This window comes from Perognathus longimembris, chromosome 13 (assembly GCF_023159225.1).
Source record: "Perognathus longimembris pacificus isolate PPM17 chromosome 13, ASM2315922v1, whole genome shotgun sequence".
Taxonomy (NCBI): Eukaryota; Metazoa; Chordata; class Mammalia; order Rodentia; family Heteromyidae; genus Perognathus; species Perognathus longimembris.
In genome coordinates this window covers 49,761,880-49,777,085 of record NC_063173.1, presented here as the reverse complement: position 1 = coordinate 49,777,085, position 15,206 = coordinate 49,761,880, and the positions used below count along the sequence as shown (strand labels likewise).

The 15,206-nt window shown below is 39.8% G+C and overlaps 1 pseudogene; it reads left to right on the top strand.

Annotated features, from left to right (window-relative positions):
* Window positions 1-331: 331 nt before the first annotated feature.
* On the top strand, window positions 332-3,224 carry LOC125362490 (annotated as a pseudogene).
* The last annotated feature ends 11,982 nt before the right edge of the window (window positions 3,225-15,206 follow it).

Sequence of the window (15,206 nt, the reverse complement as noted above, 5' to 3'; positions counted from 1 at the left end):
GGTTCATGTACTTTACATGGCAAATACATTTTGACCAAACTGACTGGAGAACCAAGCCTAACCATGTTGATTTCTTTCATTTCCATATTTCATAATTGAATATGCTAATATTTATTCACTTGGAATATTGGGCCTTGATCCCATTATTTTTACTTGAAATTGAGCATAATTAGAGGGTGTCAGAATAGTATTCATTTTGGAAAATTTCTTTACACTTTCACTGGAAACCAGGAAAGTAAGGAGATACTGAGTTGTATAACAATCAAAGTTTCCTAATGGTTGTAGCATACTTTTTCTGGAAAAAGAAACTTACAAAACAGACATACTAAAAATGGTAACCACACAAGCAAAAGTGTTCATATTGGACAGGTATCTAGACAGATAATCATCCTGTGTCTCTCAGCTATCAACTAATTGAGTCCATCTAGTACAGATTGTTCAGAGGAAAAGAAATAAATGGCAGCATTCATTCTGAAAACAGAGGAATCCATAATCAACTATACCCAGATCAGTAAATACTACATCTCTGAACCAAATTTTAAGATTATTTAGGAAATATTTTGTTTGGAATAACATTCTAAGGTGCATATATGACTTAAAATTTTTATTGTGATAAGAAAATGAATTTGAGTATGATAACATGACAATATCCATAGAAAACACTTCATCTAATTCAAGTCAAATGCTATTGGAAAAATCTGATATATTTTAACATTGTGGTTAATATTTATGGACATTAAGCATACTGACTATATACATTTTTGGTAATGCCATGAAATCTTTCTCTTTTTTTTCCTTTTCATGTTTTCCAAGCTGCCATTCTGTACTTCACTTTTGTGAATTAAATTCACAAGGGATGATGGGCTACACAAAACATCCACTGGAGCCAAAAAAGAAAATAAACAATTCAGAGAATTATTTCCCAAAACCCCATAGATGCTCCTGACTTGTATTAACGTTATCAGTTAGGAATCCTAACTTCTGTGTCCAGAAATTGTCTTTGGACAATTATGAGCTATGGTTTGGGGCAGAAATTGGAAAAAGGAGAAGGGAAAGGGCAGTGACGGAATAGTGTAGCTCTCGCTCTTTGTATTAAGAATATGCCTCTCTATTGAAAATTCACATTAAGATCAGTCCAAAATATGTATTTAACTTATTCAAGAATCTATCTGTGATTCAAGAAAAAGTGAAAATTCATCTTGCTCAAATGAGTTAATGCTACAGGGGAACGTTGTGTGATCTTAGCTTTCCCAAACATAGCTTTTTCATGTCCGCAGGAACGTCAAAGGACCTAATGTTCCCTTTGATTCTTTTTGTAAAATGTGAGTGGACATATTAATGGAAATAATCTAGGGCATAATCCTATAGTGGATGAAATTTCAACACGAAGTAAAATTTGTTTATAAAATACCATGAACATATACTTGGAATCTGTATCGTTTATCTACCAACCTCTGAAAGAATGAAAGAAAAGAGCATGAAATACAGAGCCATATGGAGTCAGATACAACATGAAGGGCTAGTAAAATAGTTATAACCAGTAGCTTTTAACAACATGAATTTCTTGGCTTCTGAAAGGAAGAAACTACAGCTGTAGCTTCATTTGCACAAGTGTGTGCATTCGCATGAGAGAAAGGAAGCATAAATCATAGAACAAAGCCACTTTAAATTTTAAAAAACTGAATGCTCACTTTTAGATACATAATGTATATGACAAAATTCTGTCCAAATGCCTGAAATTGGCCAAAAAGTTTATTATAACATCAAAATATATGTTATTTATAATACTGGCTCCCACTCCACAAGATATGATTAAGCCAAGTTTGAGGTGGCTAAAAGAAAGGAAGTTAGGAAATGAGGCCTAGTCCATAAGCCTAATGCCACATTCATTGACAGTGTTACCTGTAAGATAATTTCAGTGTTCAATTAAAATGATTCAGAATAGATTATCCTTCTTCCATTCTTTACAATGATCTATCAAAACGGTACTGGTGAGAAAAAAAAAAAAAAACATAGCTCCACCATTTTCAGAGACAGAATCAAAAGGGAGTAAGTATTTTTGTACTGACTTCAACCTCACATTCTTTAGAAGCACTATTTATTTCCAGGTGGACCACAGGCAAACAACCAATGATACATTAATACGAACAGTGAACAATATGACAGAAATGAGCCTTCTGGACCTCACCCAAGATCCAGAACTCCAGAAGATCTCGTTTGCTGTGTTTAATCACCTGTTTAGTCACACTAGCAGGGTACACATCATCTCAGTCACCATCTTCGTCAGCCCAGCCCTGGGGTGCCCCATGTACTTTTTCCTGTCCTACTTGTCCCTTATAGATGCTCTCTACTCTACTTCCATTGCTCCCAAAATGTCGTGGACTTGGTCTCTGAGTACAGTATCATATCCTTCAAGGATGCATGACACAGCTTTTTGCTGAACACGTGTTTGCTGCAGCATAGATCATCTTGCTGATTGCCATGGCCTTTGACTGCTATGTGGACATCTGCAAAACATTGCACTACACCACCATCATGAGGCACTCCTTGTGCTCTGTCCTGGTGGGGGCAGCTAGAGTATTGGTGTTTATTCATGGGTTGATACAGGTTATGTTCATTGCCAAGGTGCCCTTCTGTGGCCCCAATGTCATTGACCACTTTATGTGTCACTTAATACCACTGCTGAAGTTGGCCTGCAACAACACTCACACTTTGGGGCCTCTGATTACTACCAACCGTGGGTCACAATGTTCCATCACATGTTTGATGCTGCTTGCTTCCTATGTGAACATCCTGTACTCCTTGAGGAATCACAAAGGCCCGCCTACCTGTGCCTCTCACATCACTGTGGTGATCTTATTCCTTGGTTTTGTTTTTGTTTTTTTGTTTTGTTTTGTTTTGTTTTTTGCCAGTCCTGGGCCTTGGACCCTGGGCCTGAGCACTGTCCTGGCTTCTTTTTGCTCAAGGCTAGCACTCTGCCACTTGAGTCACAGTGCCACTTCTGGCTGTTTTCTATATATGTGGCACTGGGGAATCAAACCCAGGGCTTCATGTATACAAGACAAGCACTCTTGCCACTAGACAAACCTGTGACTGTGTTTTGTACCCTAATAACACCTATGTTGAACCCTTTAATCTACATTCTCAGTAATGAGGAAGTGAAGAAGGCTATGAAGAAGCTCTGGGTTCAAATAATAATGGCTGAGGATATGAAAATCTCATGATTTCTGTTTTTTGGAAATGTAGGGATAATTCATAGAAACTCATTCTTCCTCATTATTGATTAAAATTAAAATAGTTATCCTTTCTGCTTCAAACTTTTGGCATTACAAATATATTTATTTGTAGACTGTAGATGGAGTCTAATCACATGTAGTCATAGGGAACTGTGGACCTAAACTGTGCGACCTGGAAAGGGTGAGGAGGTTGGAAGGCCATCTCAACTGCACTCAGAATCCTGAGAGCTGAGCTCTGAAAAGACCATATAGTCAAGGAAAGACAGAGGCTTCAATTTCTCCCCTACATGTGAGTTGCTTTGGCACCACAAGTTTAAGATATTAGAGATAAGAGGAATGCCTATGTTTTTTATTTTCTTTTTTAGTATCTTTATTGTAGTGGTGATGAATAGGGGGGGTTACAGTTATATAAGTAAGGTAATGAGGACAGTTCTTTTAAACACTGTTACCCCCTCCTTCATTTTGTCCTTCTTATACCGCTCTATTCGCCTCCCTCCCCAGGTTGTGTAGTTCATCTCCAACATGATGTCTAGTAAGTATCATTGTTGCATTACTTCATCCTTTTTCTGCTGTTTCTGAAATTCTCTTTCCTTTCCCTTCCACAGATCAGACAAACTTATATTCAACACAAAGGGTACAGAAAAACCAAAGCTGAAAGAAAGAAATAACTGCATACAAGACATAATAAGAACCTCTTGCTTCCAATCTTGAAGTTCATGTTGATATGCTTCATTGTATATGGTCCTATCCAGTTAGCAACTAGGCTATTAAGATCCCTGTTAAGAATATCATAGGTATATACTAATTATTACCAATGAGGGAAAGCATGGAATTTATGTTTCTTTGGGTTTGGCTTACTTCACTTAATATAAAATTTTCCAGGTCTTTCCATTTCCTTACAAATGGGGCAATGTTAGTCTTTCTGATGGAGGCAAAAAACTCCATTGTGTACGTGTACCACATATTATTTATACATTCATCTACTGAGGGGATCTGGGTTGGCTCCATATTATATCTATGGTAAATAATGCTGTAATGAACATGCATGTACTGGTAGCTTTGTTATAACCTTGATTGTGGTCATTCAGGTAAATGACCAGGAATGGGATTGCTGGGTCATAGGGGACCCCCATTTTTAAGCTTTTGAGAACTGTGTTAAAGTTAGAGTATTTACTGCGTCCCTCTGCTTCCTAAGATAGGGGAGTCAATTCTAACATGCATGAAAAGTATTTCTCATGTGGGTGATTGTGACTTCAAAGATAGATTGATACCCTAGTCTCTGCATATACATGTACTCACCTCCTCTCTACTGAACTAAATAAATAGGTTTGTTTAAGGGAATTCCAGGTAAAGCAGCCAGTGAGCTCTCCAGCCGATCATGCCGCTTTCCTATGCTCTCTTTCTCAGTTCTTCAGTCCTGTATTCCATTTGGTATCTGGTAGCAGTTGGCAGCAAAAGTTAATAAGTATTCTATCCCCTTAAGCGTCTATTGTTACTGTACCAAGAATCTTTTTTTTTCAAATTTTTATTATCAAACTAATGTACAGAGAGGTTACAGTTTCATACGTTAGGCATTGGATACATTTCTTGTACTGTTTGTTACCTCATCCCTCATAGCCCCCTCTCTCCTCCCCCTTTCCCTTCCCCCCCCCCGAGGTGTTCAGTTAACTTACACCAAACAGTTTTGCAAGTATTGCTTTTGTAGTTGTTTCTCTTTTTTTTACCCTGTGTCTCTCAATTTTGGTATTCCCTTTCAATTTCCTACTTCTAATACCAGTATACACGGTTTCCAATATACTCAGATAAGATTACAGAGATAGTGTAGATACAACCACAGGAAGGTGATACAAGAACATCATCAATAATAGAAGCTACAGATACACATGGGACATTGAAAGTAGTTACAACTGTGATATAACAATCGTTTCCATAACATGGAGTTCATTTCACTTAGCATCATCTTATGTGATCTGCCTACCCATGAGCATGGAAGGTCTTTCCATCTCGTGGTGTCTTGTTGGTTTCCCCTTTTAGATTTTTATAGTTCTCATTAAATAGGTTCTTCATGTTTTTAATTAGGATGATCTCTAGGTAATTTATTCTTTTTTTAGCTACTGTAAATGGTATTATTTCCATAATTTCCTTTTCTGCTTGTACATTGCTGGTGTACAGAAAAGCTGCTGACTTTTGTGGATTGATTTTGTATCCTGCTACTTTTCCAAAATGGTTTATTAGGTGTAGGAGTTTGGGGACTGAGGTTTTGGGTCCTTCAGATATAAGATCATGTCATCTGTGAATAGGGATAGCTTGATTTCTTCCTTGCTGATGTGGATCCCTTTGATGTCCTCCTCTTGCCTTATTGCTATGGCTAAGGATTCCAGCAATATGTTGAAGAGAAGTGGGGAGAGTGGGCATCCTTGTCTTGTTCCTGAGTTTAGGGGAATGGTTTTAGTTTCTCCCCATTTAATACTATATTAGCAGTTGGTCTGTTTTATATGGCTTTTATTGTTTTAAGGAATGTTCCATTTATTCCTGTTCTCTCCAGAGCTTTTAATAAGTATGGATGTTGTATTTTGTCAAAGGCGTTTTGGGCATCGACTGAGATAACAATGTGATTCTTGATTTTAGTTATGTTGATGTGATGAATCACTTGATTGATTTGTGGATGTTGAATCATCCTGCGTCTGTGGGATGAAGCCTACTTGGTCATGGTGTATAATTTTCTTGATCAGCTTCTGGATCCTGTTTGCTAATATTTTATTGAGGAGCTTTGCATTTGTGTTCATTAGTGATATTGGTCTGTAAGTCTCTTTTTTTGTTGGGTCTTTGCCTGGTTTGGGGATGAGTATAATATTAGCTTCATAGAATGAGTTTGGGATTTCTCCCTCTGTTTCTATCTCACAAAAGAGTTTGAGGAGTATTGGTATCACCTCCTCACTAAAGGTTTTATAGAATTCGTTGGTGAATCCATCTGGGCCTGGGCTTTTCTTTGTTGGGAGGTTCTTGATTACCCCCTGTATCTCACTGTAAGTTATTGTTTATTTAGAAGATTTATTTCTTCTTGATTCAGTTTGGGCAGTTTATACTTCTCTAAGAATTGATCCATTTCTGTAAAATTGTTGTTTTTTAGTGAGTAGAGGTTCTGGAAATAGTTCCTTATGATTGTTTGAATATCGTGTGTATTTGTGGTAATTTTTCCGGTGGAGTCCCTGATTTCATGTATATGAGTCTCTTTTCTTTTCTTTTGTAAGTCTTGCGAGGGGTCTGTCAATTTTATTTACTTTCTCAAAGAACCAGCTTTTAGTCTTGTTTATTTGTTGAATGGTCTTTCTATTTTCAATCAGATTTATCTCTTCTTTAATCTTTGTGATCTCTCTCCTCCTAGTCATTTTAGATTCGATCATTTCTTGTTTCTCCAGTTCTTTTAGTTTCTTCGTGAGGTTATTCACTTGCTCTGCTTCCATTCTTTTAATGTGAGTACTGATGGCAATGATCTTGCCATCAGTACTGCCTTAGCTGTATCCCATAGGTTTCTTTGTGCTGTACTTTCATTGTCGATGTGGCTTATGAATTCGTTAATTTCATCCTTAATTTGGTCTATGGCCCAAGTGTTAGATAACAGTGATGGGTTTAGCCTCCAAGTGTATGTGCAGCCTCTGTGGTATCCTTTGTTATTGAGGGTTATCTTTATTCCACTATGGTCAGATATAATACATGGGATGACGTCAATACTTTTGTATTTGCTGAGGTTCTTTGTGTGGGCTACGACATGGTCTATTTTGGAGTATGATCCATGGGCTGCTGAGAAGAAGGTGTATTGGGTCTCTGTAGGGTGAAAGACTCTGTACAGATCTATCAGATCCATTTGGGATATGGTGTTATTAGGTCCTCAGTTCCCTTGCTAATCCACTGGATGTTGGATCTGTCTCTTGGAGAGAGTGGAGTATTAAAGTCTCCCACTATGATTGTGTTTGGGTCTATCTTGTTCTGTAGTTCTGTGAAAATTTGCTTGACAAATGTAGGGCCTCTTTTGTTTGGTGAGTATAAGTTTATCACCGTGATGTCTTGATTCTGGATTTTTCCTTGTATTAGAATGTAGTGTCCTTCTTTGTCTTTCTGAGTTGATTTTAATGAGAAGTCCAGCTTGTCTGAGATCAGGATGGCTACACCTGCCGTTTTGGTAGGTGCGTTTGCTTATAAGATCTTACTCCATCCTTTCATTCGGAGCCTGTTTTTATCCTTTGCTGTAAGATGGGTCTCTTGAAGACAACAGATGGCAACTTTTTGTTTACGGATCCACTCTGTCAGTCTGCTCCTCTTTATCAGAGAGTTTATACCGTTTATATTCAAAGAGATCAAGGATAAGACTGTTTTTTCTCCTTCCATTTTCCTGGTAGGCTGTTTTTCCTATCCTTTTTTTTCTTGTCTTTAATGAGCTGCTCTTTCTGTTGGGTTATGGCTATTGCAGTTTCTTTCTGTTTCTGTCTGTGTGTCCTGTACAATTTCTGTTGGGTGGGGTTCCCCTCTTAGAATTCGCTGTAAGGCTGGTTTTTTATTCACATACTCCTTTAGATCCTCATTGCTATGGAAAGATCTGGTTTTTCCATTGAATGTGAATTCTAGTTTAGCTGGATATCTAATTCAGGGTTGGCAATTGTTGGTCTGTAGGAGTTGGATTGTGTTCTTCCACGCTCTTTGTGCATGGTAGGTTTGTGTGGAGAGGTCTGCTGTTATTCGGATCCTTTTCCCATTGTAATAAATATCTTTCTTCGCTTTGGCTGTGTTCAAAATTTGCTCTTTATTCTTGAGATCTGAAGTTTTGATTATTATGTGCCTGGGTGAGGATTTTCTAGGGTCTGGTCTGCCAGGCATCCTATAGGCTTCGGTTAGTTGGGTGAGGTTGCTTGTGAGATTGAAGAAGTTTTCTACAATAACTTTATTGAAAATATGTTGAAGCCCCCTGCTCTGGTATTCAGTTCCTTCTTCTATTCCAATTATGTGCAGATTATATATCTTGTCTTTGTCCACTAGCTCCTGGATTAGTCTGCCCTGGAGTTTTACCATTTCTTTGAGTGTGGTAATTTTCTGGTCCTTATCGGCTGCATTGTCGTCCAACAGAGAGATTTGGGAATCAATATGGTCAATTCTTTGTGCTGTGGATTCAAGTGTGGAGTTTATGGATGTCAGGGAGCTATTTATGGTTGCCAGATCAGCTCTGATCCTGGATATTTCTTCCTTTAAAGAGTTGTATTTTAAATCTATTTTTTCATGGATTTCGCTTCTCAGGATGTTAAGGTCTTCTTTAACAGAGGTTTGCACTGTATCCTTTTTTGCTTCCATTTCTTTTTTTTTCTTTCAAATTTTTATTATCAAACTGATGTACAGAGAGGTTAGAGTTTCATACATTAGGCACTGGATACATTTATTGTACTGTTTGTTACCTTGTCCCTCATTCCCCCATCCCTCCTTCCCCTTTCCCTTTCCCCGCATGAGGTGTTCAGTTCACTTACACCAAACAGTTTTGCAAGTATTGCTTTTGTAGTTGCTTCTCTTTTTTTACCCTGTGTCTCTCGATTTTGGTATTCCCTTTCAATTTCCTACTTCTAATACCAGTATAGATGGCTTCCAATATATTCAGATAAGATTACAGAGATAGTGTAGATACAACCACAGGAAGGTGATACAAGAACATCATCAATAATAGAAGCTACAGATACACATGGGACATTGAAAGTAGTTACAACTGTGATACAACAATCATTTCCATAACATGGAGTTCATTTCACTTAGCATCATCTTATGTGATCATAAGGGGATAGCTATTGGGCTCTTGTGATCCTCTGCTGTGACTTGCCTAAACCTGTACTAATTATTCCCTATAAGGGAGACCATAGAGTCCATGTTTCTTTGGGTCTGACTCACTTCACTTAGTATAATTTTTTCCAAGTCCTTCCATTTCCTTAAAAATGGGGGAATGTCATTCTTTCTGATAGAGGCATAAAATTCCATTGTGCATATGCACCACATCTTCCTGATCCATTCGTCTACGGAGGGGCATCTGGATTGGTTCCAGATTCTAGCTATGACAAATTGCACTGCTATGAACATTGTTGTGCTGGTGGGTTTACTGTGATTTTGTTTGTGGTTTTTTGGATACCCAAAAGTGGGGTTGCTGGTTCATAGGGGAGTCATATATTTAGCCTTCTGAGGAATCTCTATACTGATTGCCAGAGTGGCTGAACCAGTTTACATTGCCACCAACAATGAAGTAGGGTTCCCTTTTGGCCACATCCCCTCCAACAATTGTTATTGTTAGTTTTTTTGATATATGACATTCTTACTGGGGTGAGATGGGATCGCAATGTTGTTTTGATTTGCATTTCTTTTATGGCCAGTGATGTAGAGCACTTTTTCATATGTCTCTTGGCCATTCTCATTTCCTCATCAGACAAGTCTCTTTGTAAGTCTTTAGCCCACTTGATGAGGGGGCTATTGGTCCTTTGCGGCTTTGTTTTGGAGGAAGGTAATATTTTTTAATTCTGCATATATTTTAGATATGAGGCCTTTGTCCGTTGAATGGCCGGTAAAGATTTTCTCCCAGTCTGTGGGCTTTCTGTTTATCTTATGAGCTATGTCCTTTGCCATGCAGAATCTCTGCAGTTTGATGCAGTCGCATTTGTCCAACCTTTCTTTGATTTGTAGCCTTTCTGGATCTTTGTTAAGGAAATCCATCCTGCACCGAGGATCCCAAGTGTTTGTCCTACAATCCTTCCTTTAGTGTTTTCGGGTGTCAGTTTTGATTTCGAGGTCTTTAATCCATTTGGAGTTGATTTTCGTGCAGGGTGATATATAAGGATCTAGTTTTAGTTTGTTGCATGTGTTGAACCAGTTTTGCCAGCACCATTTGTTGAAGAGGCTGTCTTTATTCCAACCTATATTTTTACCATCTTTGTCAAAGATTAGGTAGCTGTAGGTCTGTGGGTTCATTTCTGGGACTTAAATTCAGTTCCATTGGTCTTCAGGCCTGTTCCGGTGCCAATACCAAGCTGTTTTTATTACTATAGCTTTATAATACAGCTTGAAGTTGGGTATTGTAATTCCTCCAGCACTGTTCTTTCTGCTTAGGATTGTTTTTGCTATTTTAGGTCTTTTATTGATGTGATTTTCTGGATTGCTTCCTCTATTTCATTAAAAAATGGTGTTGGGATATTAATAAGTATTGCATTGAATTTGTAGATAGCTTTTGGCAATATTGCCATTTTGATTATATTAATCCTACCATTCCAGGAGCATGGAAGGTTTTTCCATTTCCTTAGTTCTGACTTAATTTCGTTTTTGAAGCTTTTAAAGTTCTCATCAAATAGGTCTTTCACTTCTTTGGTTAAGGTTATTCCTAGGTATTTTATGTTTTGGGGGGCTATTGCAAATGGAGTTGCTTTCCTGATTTCAGCCTTGGTGTTCGGGTCGTTAGCATAGAGAAAGGCTGTTGATTTTTGAAGGTTTATTTTATATCCTGCAACTTTCCCAAAGTTTTGGATCAGCTCTAGTATCTTGGGGGTAGAGTCTATGGGGTTCTTTAGGTATAGGATCATGTCATCTGTGAAGAGAGAAAGTTTAACTTCATCTTTTCCTATTTGGATCCCCTTTATATTTGCTTCTTGCCTAGTTGCTCTGGCTAGGAATTCTAGTACTATGTTGAAAAGCAGGGGAGAGAGTGGACATCCCTGCCTTCCTGATTTTAAAGGAAATGGCTTTAGTTGTTCACCATTTAGAGTTATGCTTGCTGTGGTTTGTCATAAACTGCCCTGATTATATTTAGGAATGTTCCCTGGAATCCCAGTTTTTCCAGGGCTTTTAGCATAAATGGCTGCTGGATTTTATTGAACGCTTTTTCCACATCCAGAGATAAAACCATGTGGTTCTTTACCTTGCTCCGGTTGATGTGGTGGATTACATTAATTGACTTGCGTATATTAAACCAACTTTGCATCCCTGGGATGAATCCAGTTTGATTGTGGTGTATGATTTTTTTTTTTTGATGACCTGTTGAATTTTGCTTCCATTTCTTTCTTGACTTCCTAAACTCCTGGAATTGTTTTTTGAATTCGTTCCTGAGGCTTTCCATCATTTCTGCTATCATAGCCTCAGTTGTTTTTTTGTTCTCCTTCTCCTCTTCAGTCATATTACTTTTTGGAGCTGGCATTTTGGCTTGACCTTTCATAAAATTTGTAATATTTCTTCGTGATTTGCTCATCTGGAGATCTGTAGGTGATGCCCTTGGCTTGGCTTTGTGCTGGATCTCGCTGGTTCATCAGTGGAGACTTGTTTGTGTCCTGGCTCTGGGTTTGAGTTTGGCTGTTGAATCTTACTGCCCAATGGGTGAGCGTGACCATCTCGGTTGTTGACGTGGTGGTCACCCTCACTGCACTTGGGGATGGGTAAGTTCTGTGTCTTTCTCTGCAGGATTATGTGCTGCCGCTGTGTTGTGCTGACCCTAGCGTGCCCCTGATGGGGGTTTGCGGTCACTGATTTAGGGTGGCGTGGAGACTTCTCTCTTCTTTGATTCTTTTTCCCACTCTGTTCTGTGGTCAGAGGAGCTCACCTCTCAGATTGAGAATTGCTGCTGAGAGGTGGCTCGCCCACCTGTGTGGATTACTCCTGTAGGAGCAGGTGTTGCTGTTGAGGGGTAGCCCACCCACCTGTGTGGAGTGTGCCTATCAGAAAAGGCACTGCTGCTGGGGGCCCTTGCCCACCTGTGCGGGGTGCGCCTATCAGAGCGGGTGTTGCAGCTTGCCTGCTTGTGTGCTCCCGCAGAGGATTGGGCAGGAGAACCTCCTGGTGGAGGGCTAGCACACTGGCCCTCCAGGGGGAGTGGGAGCAAGTGCGTGTGCACTTTCGTTCTTCCTTTGGCGACATGCTGCCCCAAGTGGTTGGAGGATGCTTGTGCCCTCTGTGAGTCTGCTGTGGGGGGCAGTATGCATGGACCCCAGCATTTTCAAGTGTCTGGGCGTGGGTTGGTGACCACAGACTCTCTGTGCCTCTGCTGTGAGGGGGTGTGTGTTCGGGCCCAGGTGTCCCTGCTGGGCTGGTATTGCACACCAGCAAGCCTGTGACTGTTGTTCAAAAAGTCTGCGAGGACCAGGTGCCTCAGGTGGTGTTCCAATGCCTACCAGTCCCCAGGTCCCTGCTGGGGGGGCTGGTGCGGACAGGTTCAGGCTCCCCAGCTGGGGCATTGGGGTACACCTGTCTAAGGTGCTCCCCAGTCACATTTTTGGATGCCACTCTGCCTCTGCTAGCTCCCGTGTCTTTCCAGAAGCTGTAGAGTTTTAGAGCCACCAGATATGGGGCTCCTTTGTTCCCTTGGGGTAAGGAGGGGGAGGGATGGAGCTCTAGCTTCTTTGTAGGGTTTGGGTCTCTGCTACAGCTGGTCACCTGTTGGGAGGGGGGTAATGGGGAACTTACTGGTCCTGGATTCTGTGCGTGTCCCGTGCTGCTGTGGGCTTTTCAGGGCTGGGGTGCTGGGGTATGGTGAGATCAGTTGTTTGGTGGTGGCGGTCCTGGCTTTCCCCATCGGGCTCTACCTATCTGCACTGCTCAGTTCCCCTGATGTTGTTGTCTGTTCCCGGCCATTCAATCCAGTGCTGCCATCTGTGTCAGTTGGTCTGCGCTCCATCTGGGGGCCATGAAGCTCCTGCTGTCTGGACTCTGAACTCCTGGCATGACTTTTTGGCTGTTGCTTCTCTGGTAGCTGGTGTTCTGTGATCTCATTTGCCAGTGCCAGGCCCACTTTCCCGGCCTGGCCCTGTTCAGGCCGGGGTCGGCGGGGGGTGGGGGAGGGGTCCCCCAGAGATTTTCCGGCTCCGTGCAGGTTATAGACTATTCTTTTGTTGTTCTTTTTCATTTCCTGTGTTTCTCTGTTGCTTCTGGTTGTTGGGTTTGCTGAATTCTGGATGGGGTGTTGGGTGTTGGAGTTCCCAGCTCACTATTCAGTTGGAGCAAGTTGGGGTGCCTCCCTATTGTGATGGCTCCATCTTCCCTCTCCCATAGTACACTTTCTTAATTATTAATTAATAATAATTATTTGCTCGGAATTACCCCATTTTTTCCTGTTGATCATGGAGCTTGAACTCCACGCATGGGTGATGTCTCTGAGCTTTTTCACTCAAGTCTAGCACTCTACTACTTTAAGCCACAGCACCACTACAGATTTTCTGGTGGTCAATTGAAGATAAGTGTCTCATGGACTTTCCTGCCTGAGCTGGCTTTGAACCCTGATCCTCAGATTTCAGCTTCTTGAGTAGCTATGTTTCCAAGCATGAGCCCCTGGCACCCAGTTGAATTGCCCATTTACTTTCTCTTATGACACTTACTACTCTCCTCTTTCCTCTCAAAAGATAAATTGTTTAGATATCAAGGAGGTATCAACAACTTCCACAGTTCTAGAATGTACAATAGGAAACCTTCAATAATATTCTTCTGAAGAGGAAAGACCTTTCCTCTTACCAGATGGATTCCCTGATCTGTTCTATCTGAAATTTTAATGAACAAATAAAACTAATGCTCCTCAAACTATTCCATAAACAAATGGGAAGAAATACATCTGATGAGAATGTGGAGAAAAAGAATCCTTTCACTATATTAGTCAAAAAGTAAATTAATACAGCCACTATGAAAACAAGTGTGACAAACCTCAAAGAGACATATGACTCAGCCTTACTTCTTCTGGGTATATCCAAGAAGGAATCTGTTCCAGGCTACAATACAGATAGCTGCATGCTTGTGTTGCTTATAACATTATTCACACAGCAAAATTATGAAACCAGCCTAGGTGCTCATTAACTGATAAAATATAAAGAACATGAGGTGTTTCTTATTCTGTATCACATGTGCAGAGAGATGAGTTATTCCTTGAAGGAAATGATATTGAACTTGTCTCAAATTCAGCTGCTTTGATTCAGCAAGCAACAACAGTTAAAAACAAGGATATCAGAATGAGGTGGATCACATAATTAGTGATTTATTTGTTGAGTTATTCAAATATATGATGTGAAATCATAGCTATTTAAAAATGTATTTTGGCATGAACAAATGCATCATTGGTACTCACTAAACTATACGTTGAAAATGAACTGTATGAGTTCTGGGTGGGGGTGGGAGGGAGAAAGTTGAAGAGAGCCAGTGAAGGGGTGACATCCAAAAAGAAATGTACTTATTACCTAAGTAATGTAATCACCTATAATAACAAAAATAAAAAAGCAAATCCATTTGAATATGCTATACTGTGAATCCAACACAAAAAATTTGAAAATTAAGTGAAGAACCTAAATTTTTTTTAAAAAGGATATCAGAAAATTTTGGGATGATATCTATGTTTCTGAAAGGAACAGTTCAGCAGGATGATGAATCAGATCTAAGTTAACCAACCTTCAGAAACGCCATGCAGGATCCTGATAGCCAGTTTGTGATACTTCAATGATGCGATAAAATAATTATATTGAAAAAAACAAGGAAGTTGCCATTTAACAAAACAGTGTATAAATATAATGCATCTTGATCAACATCATGCCTTTCAGCATTTTCACCATCCTTCCCAAAAACTCCCATTTCCTCACTCTTCATAAAAAGCTACTTATTCTTCAGACATGCAAGTAGAAAGTGGATGATACAAGAATAGGAAGGAATTACAAATGAGAGAAACCATGCAGCCTGTGTTTCTTTGGGTTTGGCTTACTTCACTTAATATAAATTTTTCTAAGTCCATTTCCTTCCAAATAGGATCATGTCATTCTTTCTGATGAAAACATAGAATTCCATTGTGTATATAAAGCACATATTCTTGATCCATTCATCTACTGAGGGGCACCTGGGTTGGTTTCGATGCAAAAGTTCACAACAAAATTCTGGCCAATCAACTTCAACAGGTCATCAAAAAAATCATACATCATGATCAAATGGGATTCATCCCAGGGA